A 12,651-nucleotide genomic window follows, 5' to 3' on the forward strand; every position below is an offset into this window, starting at 1 on the left:
CCCAGACGGTGTGCCCGCTCGATATAAAAGGGGCCCAGCTGCTGCGGGGGGGCCAAAGACTCCATCAGCCACTTCTCCAGAAAGTCACCCAGGTCCGAGTCCCCCAGAGATTCAGGCAAACCCACAAACCGCAGGTTGTTCCGGCGGGACCGGTTCTCCAGGTCCTCCACCTTTGCCCGGAGCGCCGCCATAGAGGTAGAGTGGCCCGCCTGATCTTGTGTGAGCCGCTGCACAGCATCCTCAGTTGATCTGACCCGTTGCTGTGTCTCCCTCACCTCCGAGGACAGAGCGGCAAAACGCTGATCCAGGGTGTCTAACTTATCCAAAATACGTTGCAGCTTGTCCCCCAGCGTTCCCTCCAATGCAGCCTGCACTTCCGCTGTTACCTCCGCGACCCAGAGGGAGCTGGGGGTTTCGGGCGATGCAGGCGCCACGTGCGCCGCCATTTTAAGTTCAGGCTGCTTCCTGCGCTCTCGGTCCGTCTTGTTCGGACGCGCGGCCATCCCCCAGACCGCCTCGAAATCGCTACACGGACACCCGACAGCGCTCCCCGACGTGCTGACACCGGGAGCCGAGGTATTCAATGCCGCTCAATAACAATTACTGCCGCGGGCGCGCCGGAGCCACGAGCCTGACCTGCTCACAGCCCCATGCTTCCGCCGGAAGTCCGCTTTGTGATTTATTTAATCCAAATTTATGTTGCAGCTCTGAAAAACCTAGCAGTGAACTATTAGAAACAACATCATTTAATACCTGCAATAATCCAATGCTTCCAGACGATTTGAAAACCGCCAACTTTAATCTTGGAGTTTAGCCAAATGGATTGATTTAATGATTTAGAAATTGGATTTGGTGATAAATTACTAACATATTTTAAAGTTCTCCACGTATCAAGCAATATTCTATTGCAGAAAAAATAGGGTACTTGGAGGGCCGCAGAAAAAATAGTTAATGACAATTTTGCATGAGGTAAAAACTCTTTACAGTTTATAAATCTTTCCTTTAACAGTTAAAGGAAAGATTTATAAACTATAAAGAGTTTTACCTCATGCAAAGTTGTCATTTCTTTAATAAGACATTAACTATTTTTCTTTTCGGCCCTCCAAGTACCTACAAATCCAAAATGTGGCCCCATTAAGGGTTTGAGTTTGAGACCACTGCTCTATTACATCAAGTAAGCATGGAAAGCAGAGTTACTTATCGTAACAGGTGTTATCTAGGGACAGCAGGCAGATATTCTCTACATGTGGGTGACGTCATCCACGGAGCCCCGATGCGGACAGCTTTTCAAGCAAACTTGATTGAAGATTTCAAGTTTGCTGGTGCTGCACCACGCATGTGTGTGCCTTCCCGCTCCACTAGAGGGCACATCCCCTCCTCGTGGTCTTCAGTTCAGATAGGTAGCAAAGAAGCCAACCCCAGGGAGGTGGGAGGGTTACGAGAATATCTGCCTGCTGTCCCTGGATAACACCTGTTACGGTAAGTAACTGTGCTTTATCCCAGGACAAGCAGGCAGCATATTCTCTACATGTGGGTGACCTCCAAGCTAACCAAAAGAGGGACGGAGGGAAGTTGGTAATTTAGGAAAACAGATTACGCAAAACCGACTGGCCAAACTGGCCGTCGCTCCTGGACAAAGTATCCAGACAGTAGTGAGAGGTGAAGGTATGAACCGAAGACCAAGTGGCAGCCTTGCAGATCTCCTCAATTGGCGTGGACCTGAGGAAAGCGACAGAAGCCGCCATCGCTCGGACTTTATGTCCCGTGACCCAACCATGCAGCGAGAGACCAGCCTGAGCATAGCAGAAGGAAATACAAGCAGCCAACCAGTTGGACAAGGTGCGTTTGGAAACAGGACGTCCCAACCTATTTGGATCAAAAGACAAGAACAACTGAGCAACCTTCCGATGAGACTGGGTGCATTGGAGATAGAATGTCAACGCCCTCTTACAGTCAAGAGTATGAAGCGCCAGCTCTCCAGGATGAGAGTGGGGCTTCGGAAAAAACACCGGATGAACAATAGATTGTTTAAGGTGAAAATCTGACACCACCTTAGGCAAGAACTTAGGATGAGTGCGGAGGACCACCTTGTCATGATGAAAAACAGTAAAAGGTGGGTCCTCAACCATAGAAAAATAGAAACATAGAAGATGACGGCAGAAAAGGGCTACAGCCCATCGAGTCTGCCCACTCTGCTTACCCACCCCCTGTCTATGCCCTAATGACCCAATTTCCTTATCTTGACCCTCGTAGGGATCCCACATGGGTATCCCATTTATTCTTAAAGTCTGGCATGCTGTCTGCCTCGATCACCTGCACTGGAAGCTTGTTCCAATGATCAACCACTCTCTCTGTGAAGAAATACTTTCTGGTGTCGCCATGAAATTTCCGCCCCTGAGTTTGAGCGGGTGCCCTCTTGTGGCCGAGGGTCCCTTGAGAAAGAAAATATCATCTTCCACTTCGACACGTCCCGTGAGGTACTTAAATGTTTCGATCATGTCTCCCCTCTTCCTACGTTCCTCAAGAGTGTAGAGCTGAATTTGTTCAGTCTCTCTTCGTACGAGAGACCCTTGAGCCCCGAGATCATCCTGGTGGCCGTCCGCTGAACCGATTCAATTCTGCGCACATCTTTACTGTAATGTGGCCTCCAGAATTGCACACAGTACTCCAGATGAGGTCTCACAATGGCCCTGTACAACGGCATTATGACTTCAGGCTTTCGGCTGACGAAACTTCTATTGATACAACCCAATATCTGCCTTGCCTTAGATGAAGCCTTCTCCACTTGATTGGCAGTTTTCATGTCTGCACTGATGATTACTCCTAAATCTCGTTCTGCTGAAGTCCTAGTTAAAGTTTCTCCGTTCAAGAAGTACGTCCTGCATGGATTTCCGCTTCCGAGGTGCATGACCTTACATTTCTTAGCATTGAAGCCTAGCTGCCAGGTTGAGGACCAACTTTCCAATGTAAGCAGGTCCTGCGCCATATAATTCTGTAAACTGCATTCACTTACTATATTACATAGTTTGGCGTCATCGGCGAATAGTGTTATTTTACCTTGAAGCCCTTGAGTCAGATCCCCTATGAATATGTTGAAAAGGAGTGGACCCAGGACCGAGCCCTGCGGCACTCCACTGGTCACCTCCGATGTTTTAGAGAGGGTACCATTAACCACCACCCTCTGAAGTCTGCCACTCAGCCAATCATTGACCCATGCAGTTAGTGTCTCTCCTAACCCCATCGATTCCATCTTGCTTAGCAGCCTGTGGTGTGGGACACTGTCAAAAGCTTTACTGAAGTCCAGGTACACGACGTCCAAAGACTCTCCCAAGTCCAACTTTCTTGTTACCCAGTCAAAGAAGCTGATGAGATTGGATTGGCAGGACCTACCCTTGGTGAATCCATGCTGACTGGGATCCCGAAGATTCCCTTCATTCAAGATCGTGTCCAATTTGCTTTTAATTAGTGTTTCCATGAGTTTGCACACTATTGATGTGAGACTCACCGGTCTATAATTTGCAGCCTCTGCCCTGCAACCCTTTTTATGCAGAGGAACGACATTAGCTAATTTCCAGTCCAGGGGAACTTTCCCCTTACTTAGGGAGAGATTGAATAGCTCAGCCAACGGTTTCGCCAGGACATCGCTCAATTCTCTGAGCATTCTTGGGTGCAAATTGTCTGGTCCCATGGCTTTGTTCACCTTGAGTCTTGCCAGTTCACTGTAAACTTCACCTGGTGTGAACTCAAAATTCTGAAACGGGTCTTCTGTGCTTTGTGTTGCCTTCAACTGGGGACCGTGTCCCGGTGCCTCACAGGTGAAGACTGAGCAGAAGTATTCATTCAGTAGTTCAGCTTTATCGGAATCTGCTTCCACGTAACTTCCGTCCGGTCTTCTAAGGCGTAATATCCCGCCTGTGTTCCTTTTTCTGTCACTAATATACCTGAAGAAGGATTTGTCCCCCTTTTTAATGTTTTTTGCCAGAATTTCTTCCACTCGAAGTTTTGCCTCCCTAACTGCCATTTTGACCGCTGTAGACCTGGTCCTATATTCTACTTTTGCCTCTCTTTTCTCCGTGCGCTTGTAGGAGAGAAACGCTTTTTTCTTCTCCTTAATGAGGTGCGAGATCTCCGCGGTGAACCATTGGGGTTTATTGTTTCTTTGTCGTTTATTTACTGATTTTATGAAGCGGCTAGTTGCTTCATGTATGGTTGATTTCAGTGTTAACCACTTAGCTTCTACATCATCGGTCTCCGCTTGATCCTGCAGCGTCTGATGGACGAAATCTCCCATGCGTGCGAAGTCTGTGCCCCGGAAATTGAGTACCTTTGTTTTCATGTTTGATCTAGGGAAGCCTTTCCTAAGGTTGAACCATACTATATTGTGGTCGCTGGAGGCTAGCGTATCTCCTACTGAGACCTCTGAAATGCTTTCCCCGTTGGTGAGTACCAGGTCGAGGATCGCCTGGGCCCTAGTGGGCTCCGTTACCATTTGTTTGAGACGTGCTCCCTTTATGGAGGTTAAGAGCCTCCTGCTACCGCTGGCTGTTGCTGAAAATGAGTTCCAGTCTGCATCAGGCATATTGAAGTCCCCTAGCAGTACAGCTTCTCCTCGTAGAGTGATATTCTCTATGTCTTCAATTAATTCTGCGTCCATGTCTTCCAGTTGTCTTGGGGGTCTGTAAACCACACCTAGATACAGGCATTTTTCTCTGCCTCTTGCCAGGTTTACCCAGAGGGACTCCCCGGTGTACTTGACATCTGTGATCCTGGTGGTTTTGATGTCCTCTTTAATGTATAGAGCTACCCCCCCTCCTAACCTGCCCTCTCTGTCCTGACGAAGTAGATTGTAGCCCGGTATAGCCATATCCCACCCATGTGAGTCCGTGAACCAAGTTTCAGATATTGCCACCACATCTAAGGTCGGCATTCCTTATTTCAGCCTCCAATTCTAGAATTTTGTTACCTAAACTGTGTGCATTGACATACATGGCCCTTCATATCTTGTGTTTGCTAAGTCCCTGTGAGGCGTATCCTACCCGAGTCGGTGTGATTCCCAAAGAACTGTTTGCAATGTGGGTACTTACCTTGGACATGGAAGTGGAGTTTCGACTCACCTCATCAGGATAATTCCTTTCTGCACTAATATGTGAATGGGTACCCTCCCCCGACTTACCTAGTTTAAAGCCCTGTGAAGCAGGCGGGCTAGTCGGTGTCCGAAGACGTTCTTACCCCTACTGGTCAGATGGAGTCCGTCTGGTCCCTGAAGTCCTTGTAGCGCTTCCCCATGGTTTAGGAATCCGAAGTTCATATCCCGGCATCATCCCTGTAGCCACTCGTTCGTCCTCAGGATACGTTCATCTCTGGCTCTTCCCTTGCCTCTAACTGGGAGGATCGATGAGAAAACCACCTGCGCTCCTGTCTGCTTCAGCCTCTCACCCAGTGCTCCAAAGTCTCTGGTGATGGTCTCCGGTGTGTTCCTGGCAGTGTCGTTGGTTCCTATGTGGACAAGAAGCATAGGAAAGTGGTCTCGGGGCGTGAGTAGTCTATGCAGACTGGCGGTGACATCTCATATCCTGGCTCCAGGCAGACAGCAGACCTCCCTAGATTGCATATCCGGTCTGCAAATTGGTCCCTCGGTGCCCCTCAGCATGGAATCCCCGATGACTATTACTCTGCGCTTCTTTGGGGGGAGCCGGTCAGTTGTCCCTGGAGATGGAGCTGGGTGTTGGGCCTGCTCCTGTTCCTGCTCCTGTTCCTCATCGGCAGTTCCTTCCTGAAGAATCTGGAATCTGTTCCGCAGGACGAGTTGTGGGGTTGATGTATAGCTGCCCTGTTTGTAAGAAGAAGGAGAAGATGAAGAGATTGAAAAAAGGGGGGGGGGTCTCCTATGTTTGCCCGTGGAGGAGGTCACCAGCTGCCAGGAGTCAGTGCCGCTAGCCATTTCCTGTATCCCAATTGTTGGTTTCAAAGCTGATGATTTGGGTGTCTCGAGGATGGACTTGTCATGGGCCTGCTCGGTGATTTGGGACAGCTCCTGGACGACTCCGTCGATGTAGGCCTCGTCCTCTCGGATGCTTCTCAGGCGTATCACCTCCTCCCTGAGGCTCCTTAGTTTCTGCATGAGATCTCCATCCAGCTGCGCAGCCTCCTCTGTCTGTGTAGAGACTGTAGTGTAGCGCTGGGGGATGGTCTCGGTCTGCACAAAGACCTCTGTCCACCGTCCTGGGTCTTCCTCCTTCTGCAAAGCCTGCAGCTCACTAACCCTGCGAGCAGAGTTGAGGGCAAGTAGAAAGATCACCTTCCAAGTAAGGAATTTCAGATGAGCTTTGTCCATGGGCTCAAACGGTGGTTTCATCAATTGAGCAAGGACCACATTCAGATCCCAAACTACAGGGGGAGGCTTGAGAGGAGGATGGACATTCAAGAGATCCCGCATGAAACGAGAAACCAAGAGGTGGACAGACAGCGACTTCCCATCAAGCTGCCGATGGAAGGCGGCAATCGCACTAAGATGTACACGAACAGAATTGGTCTTGAGGCCAGACCGAGACAAATGAAGCAAATAATTCAAAATCGAAGATAAAGCAGACAAAGGTTCCACCTGATTCGAAGCACACCACGTGGCGAATCTAGTCCACTTCTGGGCATAACACTGCCTAGTAGAAGTTTTCTGAGAAGCTTCCAGAACATCCCACACTGACTGGGACAACTCAAGGGAAGGAATCAGTTGGAAAGGAACCAAGCCGTCAGATGTAGCGACTGCAGATTGGGATGCAACAGCGAACCCGGACTCTGAGACAGCAGAGAAGGAAACACGGGTAGAAGTAGAGGATCCCTGACACTGAGTTGAAGAAGCAGGGAAAACCACGGCTGCCGAGGCCACTGAGGAGCGATCAGAATCGTGGTGGCGTGGGTAGTCCTCAGATGGACAAGAGTCCTCAGAATCAACAGGAAAGGAGGAAACGCATACAGGAACCTGCCCGTCCAATCCAAAAGGAATGCATCGGCCTCGAGACGATCCGGGGAGAACACCCGGGAGCAGAACAGAGGCAACTTGTGATTGAGGGGTGAGGCGAAGAGATCTATCTGCGGAGTCCCCCACCGAAGAAACACCTGTCGCAGAGCCCGGGAATGGAGCGACCATTATTGCGGCTGCAGAAGGCGGCTTAACTTGTCCGCCAGACAGTTGTGTTCGCCCTGGATATACACCACACAAACAAAGATGTTGTGGCGGAACGCCCAATTCCAAAGGCGAAGAGCCTCCTTGCAAAGAAACAGGGAACTCGTACCCCCCTGCTTGTTCAAGTAATACATCGCCACCTGGTTGTCCGTGCGCACCAGGATCACCCGATCCTGAAGCAGATCTCGGAAGGCCACCAAGGCATTGTAAATGGCCCGAAGCTCCAACATGTTGATGTGACAACAGCGGTCCGCACTCGACCAAAGGCCCTGTGTACGCAGCTCGTCGAGATGCGCCCCCCAAGCATACGCCGAAGAGTCCGTCGTGAAGACCTTGTGATGCGGAGGAGCGAGAAAGAGCAACCCTCTGGAAAGATTGGAAGAGCTGGTCCACCAACGGAGCGAGCAATTCAAGGAGGGAGTCACCGCAATGCGATGAGAAACGGGATCCCGATCCTGCCGCCACTGAGAGGCCAGAGTCCACTGAGGGACCCTTAGATGCAGCCTCGCAAATGGTGTGACATGCACGGTGGCGGCCATGTGTCCCAAGAGGACCATCATCTTCTTGGCCGAGACCGAAGTCCGCAGGGAAACCTGCTGGCTCAGCCACAAGAGCTTGGCCTGCCGAGGGGGAGGCAGGAATGACCGGAGGCGAACCGTGTCCAGCACGGCCCTGATAAACTGAAGGGACTGAGAGGGGCACAACTGAGACTTGGGGAAGTTCACCTCGAACCCCAGACGCTGAAGGAAGGTAATAGTCTGATGGGTCGGTGAAATAACCTCTTCCTTGGTCGAGGCCTTGATCAACCAATCATCGAGGTACAGGAAAACCTGAAGGCCCATCGACCGCAGAGCCGCCGCCACCAACACGAGGCACTTCGTAAAGACTCGCGGGGAGGAAGTAAGCCTGAACGGGAGGACCCTGTACTGCAGATGCAGGTCCCCGACCTGAAAGCGGAGAAATCTGCGACAGGCCGGATGAACTGGCACGTGAGTATAGGCCTCCTTCAGATCGAGGGAACACATCCAGTCGCCCTCGTTCAGCAACGGATACAAAACAGGAAACGAGAGCATCCGGAACTTTTCCCGAACCAGGAATTTATTCAGCTTCCGAAGGTCCAGGATAGGACAGAGGTCCCCAGTCTTCTTGGGGACCAGGAAGTACCGGGAGTAAAACTCCTGCCCCCGCTGAAAAGGGGGAACCTCCTCCACAGCTCAAAAACGAAGAAGAGCCCGAGCCTCCAGAAGGAGCAAGGGAAGCTGCGCTCGATTCGAAAGAGACCCGCCGGGAGGATTGTCCGGAGGCAACTCCCGGAAGTTCAGCGAATACCCCTCTCCGACAACGGAGAGGACCCACGCGTCCGAAGTGATGTGGGTCCAGGCCAGGTAGAACGCCCGGAGATGGCCCCCAATAGGAAGAGGGGCGATTTCCGAAGCAGAGGGGGCCCGCCCCCATCAGCTCAGCCAGTCAAAAAGACAGTGCGGGCTTAGACACAGCAGGGGTCTGAGGCTTAGGGGGAGCCCGTTGCTGCCGCTGGCGTCGAGGAGGCGGACAAGAGAAGGCAGGTGTAGACTTCTGCGGGTACCGCCGGGGCGGCAGCTGATTCGGCTTCGAAGGAGTGGGCTTCGGCTTAGGGCGCATCAAGGACGCAAAGGACTGCTCGTGCTCCGAGAGGCACTTAGTGGCCGTCTCAATCGAGTCGTCAAAGAGCTCATTCCCCACACAGGGGCGCTAAGCGGTCCTGAAGGTTGGGGTCCATATCAATAATGCGAAGCCACACCAAACGGCGCATGGCGACCGCAAAGGCATGGAACTAATTGAAGACATTGAGAATATCACTCTACGGGGGGATGCTGTACTGCTAGGGGACTTCAACATGCCTGATGCAGATTGGAACACACTTTCAGTGACAGCTAGCAGCAGCAGGAGGCTATTAACGTCCATGAAGGGAGCACGACTTAAACAAATGGTATTGGAGCCCACTAGGGCCCAGGTTATCCTGGACCTGGTACTCACCAACAGGGAAAGTGTCTCGGAGGTCTTGTAGGAGATACGCTAGCCTCCAGTGACCACAACATGGTACAGTTTAATCTCAGGAAAGGTTTCCCTAGATCAAACACAAAAACAAAGGTACTCCACTTCCAAGGCACTGACTTCGAAAGCATGGGAGATTTTGTCCATCGAGCACTGCAGAACCAAGCTGAGACGGATGATGTTGAAGCTATGTGGTCAACTCTGAAATCTACCATACATGAAGCAACAAACCTCTACATTAGATCAGTAAACAAACGGCAGAGAAACAATAAACCCCAATGGTTCACCGCTGAGATCTCGTGTCTCGTTAAAGAAAAGAAAAAGGCATTTATTTCCTACAAACGTACGGAGGGAGTGGAAGCCAAACTAAAACATACAGCCAGGTCTGCAGCGGTCAAAACGGCAGTCAGGGAGGCCAAACTTCAAGTGGAAGAAACTTTAGCGACGAACCTCAAGAAGGGAGACAAATCCTTCTTCAGGTACATTAGCGACAGGAAAAGAAACACAGACGGGATAGTACGCCTAAAAAAACCAGATGGGAAGTACGTGGAATCAGATTCTGAAAAAGCCGAACTTCTAAATGAGTACTTCTGCTCGGTCTTCTCCAGCGAGGCACCGGGACACGGTCCACACTTACAGACAAAGCAAAAAGCGGAAGACCCGTTTTGGAATTTCGTGTTCACACCCGGAGATGTCTATTGCGAACTGAAAACACTCAAGGTGAATAAAGCCATGGGTCCGGACAATCTACACCCCAGAGTACTCAGGGAGTTGTGTGATGTCCTGGCGGAACCGCTATCCGTACTCTTCAATCTCTCCCTCAGTATGGGGAGAGTACCCATGGACTGGAAAACGGCTAACGTCGTTCCACTGCACAAAAAAGGTTGCAGAATGGAGGCTGCAAATTATAGACCAGTGAGTCTAACATCAATAGTGTGTAAACTCATGGAAACACTAATCAAACGTAAAATAGACACGATCCTGAATGAGGAGAATCTACGGGATCCCAGTCAACATGGATTTACCAAGGGTAAGTCCTGCCAATCCAATCTCATCAGCTTCTTTGACTGGGTAACAAGAAAGCTGGACTTGGGAGAATCCCTAGACGTAGTGTACCTAGACTTCAGTAAAGCTTTCGATAGCGTCCCTCACCGTAGGCTATTGAGCAAGATGAAATCGATGGGGTTGGGAGAAACGCTAACTGCATGGGTCAAGGACTGACTAAGCGGTAGACTTCAGAGGGTGGTGGTTAACGGTACCCTCTCTAAAACGTCAGAAGTGACAAGGGGAGTACCGCAGGGCTCAATCTTGGGCCCGCTCCTTTTCAACTTATTCATAGGGGACCTGACTCAGGGGCTTCAAGGTAAAATAACATTATTCGCCGACGACGCCAAATTATGTAAACATAGTGAGCGGCTCCGATTTACACGATAGTATGACGCATGACCTGTTTTTGTTGGCATGTTGGTCAACTACCTGGCAGCTAGGCTTCAACACCAAGAAATGCAAGGTCATGCACCTCGGCAGTAGGAATCCGTGCAGAACTTACACCTTAAATGGTGAGACCTTAGCTAGGACTGTAACAGAATGAGATTTGGGAGTGATCATCAGTGCAGATATGAAAGCTGCCAATCAAGTGGAGAAGGCTTCATCTAAGGCAAGACAAATGTTAGGTTGCATCCGCAGAAGTTTTGTCAGCCGTAAGCCTGAGGTCATCATGCCGTTATACAGAACCATGGTGAGACCACATCTGGAATACTGTGTGCAATTCTGGAGGCCACATTACCGTAAAGATGTGCTAAGAGCAGAGTCGGTTCAGCGGATGGCCACCAGGATGGTCTCGGGGCTAAAGGATCTCTCATACGAAGAGAGGCTGAACAAATTGGAGCTCTACTCTCTCGAGGAACGTAGGGAGAGGGGAGACATGATTGAGACATTTAAATACATCACTGGACGTATCGAGGTGGAAGAAGATATTTTCCTTCTCCAAGGACCCTCAGCCACAAGAGGGCATCTGCTTAAACTCAGGGGCGGGAAATTTCATGGTGACACCAGAAAGTATTTCTTCACCGAAAGAGTGGTTGATCATTGGAACAAGCTTCCAATACAGGTAATCGAGACCAACAGTGTGCCAGATTTTAAGGGTAAATGGGATGCCCATGTGGGATCCTTAAGAGGGTGGAGTTAAGGATGGGTCATTAGGAGTGGGCAGACTTGATGGGCTATGGCCCTTATCTGCCGTCATTTTTCTATTTCTATGTTTCTATTATGATCTCTCCTAGTTCCTGTGGGAATAGACCTTCCGTGAGCGTGGTTTGTATCCATTGCATGAGGCTAGCTTTAAATTTGGGGGAGGCGTTTGTTATCAGATATGTGGGGCACTTGTTCAGGTCGCACGAAGCATGGCTGTATTTTTTATAGAGTCAGTTCATGTCAGACCAATGTACTACTGGGAAGTTGGTCCAGTATCTGTCAGCTGCTATGGCTTCTCCTATTGTAGGGTTTGTTATTATCTCGTCGAGGTGGGTGTGTGTGTTGATGAAGGTGGTCCTGAACTTAGTAATCTTGTTTTTGAAGTGGTCTGCAAGTTGGGTTGCTGTTGGTGGAAGGTTTGATATCAGTGAGGTTTTTTATGTGATCCCCTTTTCTTTCATTTGAGGCCTTAACACGAGGAACTGTTTTCGTATGTTCGCCGTGTTTTTAGTGAAATCTGGCACAAACAGGAACTTGGATCCCTTATAATTTAAGTTTCTATCAGCTTTTGCCAAGTTTAATATCTCTAAGGCCTGCTGGAATCTTAATAGCTTGAAGATCAAAGGTCTTTGTCTCACTTGGTTTGCTGACCGTTTTAATGGAATCCTGTGTGCTCATTCTATTTCTAGGGGATGTTTTGAATTTAACTGCAATAATTTTGGCAAAAGGTTTTCTAAAAATTGGATAGCATTTCCCACTTCCAAACCTTCAGCTAATCCAATAATTTTCACATTATTTCTTCTTCCTCTATTTTCGTAGTCCTCAAGTTGTTTCTTCAATTCTTTAACAGTTAGACTGCCATTTTTACACTGCATCGTGCTGAGTTCCATCTGCTCCATTTTGTTTTCTATGATTGTCATTCTGTGATTAGCTACTTCCATTTGCTGGTTTAAATTCAGTACTTCTTCCTTCACTTCAGTTATACTGTTGGCGTTGTCTTGAAGCATTTGTTTTATGCACCGCAATTCAGCCATTATTTCATTTTTATCTAACACGTCCGTTACGTCTCCCGGAAGAGGCACTTTCAATGGCGTCGTCTGATCGTGTTTTACACGCTTCGCCATCCCTCCTGCTGCAAAACCCGTTTCGATCTTAGCTTGCTGCATATTAGCCATAATACTCAAATTGTTACCGGAACTTTGGGGAAGAAAAAGCCGAAAGATATTATTTAAATTTCCTGTCTG

At 49.4% G+C, this 12,651-nt stretch overlaps 1 protein-coding gene across 1 annotated transcript in view; it reads right to left on the reverse strand.

The window, feature by feature from the left end:
• Positions 1-12,651, reverse strand: part of CUL9 (cullin 9) — a 535,945-nt gene that overhangs the window by 377,423 nt on the left and 145,871 nt on the right. The gene's annotated exons all lie outside the window — the stretch shown is intronic.

This window comes from Geotrypetes seraphini, chromosome 3 (genome assembly GCF_902459505.1).
Source record: "Geotrypetes seraphini chromosome 3, aGeoSer1.1, whole genome shotgun sequence".
Lineage (NCBI taxonomy): Eukaryota > Metazoa > Chordata > Amphibia > Gymnophiona > Dermophiidae > Geotrypetes > Geotrypetes seraphini.